At 54.7% G+C, this 4,828-nt stretch overlaps 1 pseudogene, besides 3 other annotated features; it reads right to left on the reverse strand.

Moving 5' to 3' along the window:
- Tc00.1047053507149.20 lies at nucleotides 1-2,190 on the reverse strand (annotated as a pseudogene; the record flags this gene model as incomplete).
- Nucleotides 1-4,828: a sequence feature (areas not merged during assembly with more than two copies in the genome that could not be assigned to a particular haplotype).
- Nucleotides 4,243-4,264: a microsatellite.
- Nucleotides 4,514-4,696: a repeat region.

Consider the following 4,828-nt stretch of genomic DNA (forward strand, 5'->3'; position numbering starts at 1 on the left):
AAACGCCGTGAGTTTCGTCCCTATTGTCTTGACAAGGGCACTCTCCGTGCACAATTTCAAAGCAAGCCATCCAAAAAATATTGGCAAAATATTATCCTTCGACGCCAACATCAGCCTCAAAAAGCCATCTTATTCTGTTGCACTTGGGAAGCGTTCCAATGCCCGTTCCTCGAAGCAATCAGATATCGGTGCATTGAAAAGGATCACACCGCCTGCGTATATTTCCCGAACAACTTTCACAGGCTTGTGAGACGGATCCTCAGAATACCATGGCGACTCACCTCCCCGTGAAAAGTGCTCTTTCACAGTTACCTCGTTGATCGATTGCAATGCAAACCCACCGCTCCACAGCGTTCCGTAGACGCCTCATCATCAAAGACGTGACGTGGAATCGGTCCCAAAAGATACATGTGTTTTTCGACCTCTTCCAGCATTCCGCTTGTTTCTCTTTGGTCTCATCACGCGTTATCCAGGCGCACATCGCCTTCACATCCATCTCGTCGGGGCACTTCACGATGACTCGCGCGGCTTGTAGTTGCTTCGCCCACTCATCACAGTTGGTTACCTCCGGGAATGACACCGCAATCATGCCCCATCCAGAAGTAGGCGCAAAATGTCTCGGTGGCGGCGTTCCCTCCTTTGCCACATCGTGGATAATATACACATTCCTCCCATGCCCCGTCAGACTTCTCAACTCCAAGATGCACATGTCCTCATCGCCGTATCTTGTCACCGCTCTGGTGGTCTTGTCAGACACGTACGCATCTCCACCAAAACAGTGGACAACCACTTGGAGTTTCTCCACATCGCAGTGCAGCAGCTGGTAGAGGAGGTGCGAACCGGCAGCCACCGATTTCCCTATCCCGGGCGTCCCAATCAACACACGTCGCTTGGGCGTAAAGTCGGTACCACCGTGAGGGCTGAACCACGCGGTTAGATCGCCCCTGACGATATGCCACACTCGACCCACCCCACAGTTTACAAAAACGTCCTTAGGAAGATCCTGTATCGTATGCCACGAGTACGGCCATCCTTTCACCGAGGCGAGCACCATCAACACGGGAGGTGCCGCACCGGATTGCTGCACAGCGTCATTCTTTTCGATAGCGTCGTCAGCTTTCTTGTACGTCCATGACTGTTCTGGCTACCCCTCATGCACCCCCATTCCCATCCCCGTTTTCTTCGCTCCACGCCGTCCGGAAGTTCCACCGCATGGCTCCGCCTCGCATTGTGCACAGACTCGTAGCATCCCTCCAGTTTCTCCGGTGCGCTCGTTGTCGTTGGGTTCCTCGCCTCCTCGGCAGCCGCATCCAAGAAATGTTTGGTGGAGTTATGAACAGTTGCTTTTACCTCCGCAGCAGCTAATGACCACCCCGGTAGATTGTTGACACCGTTATCGCAAAGCTTGCGTCTATCCTCATCGAAGATCACTTCACCCTTTACAGCTCGCTTCATACTCAAATAATGACCTGATGCCTGTATTTCGTCCAATGCTCCTTTATCACGGATATACTTCGTGGGGTCCCTGAAAAACTCCTCCAGCAAGACATCCCGATTGGTGTCCACAATGCCCCTGCCGTCCAGTTCCCTCGTAAGAAAGTCGTTCAGCTTCATTTCATTGACGCGAACTCTTCCTTTAAACAGTACATCTTCGATATTAGTGGAAATGGTAAATTTCATTTCTTGCATTCGTCTTAGCCTTTTCTCTGCCTCCCGCCTCGCTTCCGTCAGTACCTGCGTGAGTACTCCGTTTGGTATTCCCCTTGCAAGAGGAGTGATCGTATCCTTTTTCTTCATAGTCCCTACGTTGCCCAAGAGAGAGCACACCTTCGTGAAGCGGCTTAGTAATGGCCTCCAGCGATTGGTACGCAGTTAAGTTAAGAATTTCTTCAAGAAGCCGCTGGTCTTGTACGTAATCATCCGGCTCCTGAACAAACACCTCCATCGTCACATTGTAGTCTTTCATCAACGGCCGCCCTGTCGCCAACATAATTCCAAAGGAAATCACTCAGCCTCACGTTGGTGCTGCTCATGGTCCACCGCAGCCACACTTCACTCCCCACCACATGTCGAGCCGCAGCGTCGGAACCATCACAAGAGCCACGGCGAGGTGCCATCACAACACCCGTGCGGTGAAGCGTCCCACTCGCACCGCCCAACTGCGGCCAGCAGGTGCCGCTGGCTCCAAAGGACACTCGCGGCTGTCTCGTCCCGCAGTCCCAATGGCGTTGGGCGTGGCGCTCGCACGGCGGGGTGGTCGGTGCGCCATGCAGCCGCACTGCAACGCCTGTCGGTGAAGCAGCCAAGGCCCACCGCCCCCGAAGCAACGCGAGGCGTGCAACCAACACCAACACCGCCACACTATCGTCCTTTTTCATTTTGTTTTATCCACGTTGTCTGTCGGTTTGCCCCATCACCGACACAAAAAATAAGTGCACACCTTCACAAAAGGGAAGGAACAAAGAGAAAAGGAGGCACGATCCCACCGTCCCGCCGAGGGTCAACACTCCCCTCCACCCACCACCATTGCCGCACAGGAGACCGCACTCACATCGCAGAGTCAGCACCACAATGTGCACCACACCATCGTGCACTGAACAATGGGCGAGACGCAGCCAGGCATCGCCCCGCTCCATTTTACCACCCATCATTTTTTGCGTGCCCGCAAAAAGTGGCAAACAGAATCAGAGTGCACACAAACCCAATCAACACCCTCACTCGCTGAAGCACATTATTCGCATGGAGTGACAACATCTGGGGACACACCAGCAATAGCTGGCTGCATGGAATTTCCCTGCCAACCCTGTGAGGACACAACAAGTCTGCGGAGTCAAAGTGGCAGCCCCTCGGTGTTGCCCGCAGTTCACATGGCAGGAAGAATTCCACGCACGCATATTTCCGGACACCTCGCTGTCTGAGTGCCCAACAGAACATGTGAAAAATACCTGCGCGCAAGATGGAATTAAATACGTGAAAAGGTCGGCCTGCTTTCTCCGATGGCGTTGGCAAGCAGTCCCACACAATCCAATCAGGGTGGCACGCCGGACAGAATGGCGTCCGTCAATCAATAAAAAATACGACACTGAAAAGGAGCAGAGAAGAGGTGGCGCATGCGATTGCCAGTGACAACTGTGAGCAAACCCGCCAGCACCAACTGAGGTGCCGAGGAGCACGTTTGTGTAGAACTGGCCGTCAGGCAGAGAGGACAAATAAAACAAAAGGGCAGCAAACCTCTCGTTCAATGTCTCCTGACCGCGACACCAGAATCAAAATACCATGGACGATAAGAGCGGCAACGCCTTCTCCAAAACATCTTGTCAAGAGGCCGCAGGACCTCAGGAAGAGAGGAAGGCAGCGGCGGCAGCCACAGCGGGGGAGGCAATAAAACGGCTGGCAGGCACCTTCACGTCGACGCACACACCACATCCGAGTGGGCTGGGAGCACTGATCGAACCGCTCGGAAACACACGCATCAAATCCGCAAAACAAAGTCGCGTTGAATCGACAGGAACCCCCCGCCCAAAACAAATTTAAAAAGCAGCGTTTTTCAAGGGGGATCCGCTTTTCCGACGACGGCACGAACGCCTCGCAGGAATTTCTTGCAAATCTCCCTTCGCAGGTCCGCAAGAAAACGCAGCGGAATAAAAAGAGAGCGCAACGACGCAAAAAAAAATAATCCTCCTAACCGACCAGGTGGCAGGCCGCCCTCGCGCAAGTGGAAAAAACACAACTTCACACCGTTCTTGTGGTGGTGGTCGTCTCGCAACTATTTTTTTTTCTTTTCCGCCGCAGTGCACATCTCCTCCCACAAATCATTTGTTCGGGCCATGCTCCTGCGGCCAAACATCGCGCTGCTGGATCCCGCGGCACAGTCCTCGGCACAGAAGTAAGGGGAGGAAGAGGGACCGCAGAAGGTGCGAGCAAATCCGAATTCGGTGGCGGTCGCTGCAGTGAAGATTGACGTCCCACGCGGTGTCCCCTTTCTAGGTCCGACCCTCACCGTGCCATGCTCTCAGCGTGCGGTGCGCCGGCCGCTCCGAACATCCACACGTGCTTGCGTCTCACCGTCGCTCCCAGCCCCGTTCGTTGGCTGCATCAGGGATGCCGCCATCCGGAGACGAGCATAAGGACGTTGCATCCAACAAAACCTTCAGAGGCACCCGCTGGGCCAACGACAACCGTCACTGCGGGATGTGCGTCCCTTCCGTCGCTCACCTCAAATCGCACTTCTACGCCTCCTCGAGCAGCAGCAGCAGCAGCAGCATAAATACACCACTCCACTAGGGGCCGTCACCAGCCATTGCAGGAAGACCACTGTGCCTCAGTGCCATGAAACCCGAATTGCATTGACGGGCCAATTCGGAAAACCCTGTCGCATCCTCCCCCAATTATGCGGAAACACATCCGTCGTGCATGTGTCCACCGCAGCCAAATGAATCCGGTCCGAATACCCTCCAAATCAAATTCCCCTTTCCTCAAGCCATTCCTTCATTCCATACGCCCTGACCCTCATCCGCACGTGCTCACTCACACAAACCGCCATAGACAGATGGTGGCCGCCCAACGCTCCGGAAAAACATGCCCAGCACGCACGCGCACAATAAATGACATGCGCAAACGCACGGCACAACGGCGGAGAAGCGCACACCGAAGGGATGCGGCCCTCCACAGCAGTCGCAGCCCACTGCGCGCATCACACCCGCAGGAAGAGTGACTCGCGGTGCGCGCTCCCTCTCTCCTCCTTCCCTTCATGCCCACGGAGGAAGCAGCAGCCACCCGCAACCGCCAGCACAAGGTACAAAAGAAGCATCCAAATACACTGCAATGT

The sequence above is a fragment of the Trypanosoma cruzi genome, genomic scaffold, assembly GCF_000209065.1.
Source record: "Trypanosoma cruzi strain CL Brener 1047053512351 genomic scaffold, whole genome shotgun sequence".
In the NCBI taxonomy this organism is placed as follows: Eukaryota; Euglenozoa; class Kinetoplastea; order Trypanosomatida; family Trypanosomatidae; genus Trypanosoma; species Trypanosoma cruzi.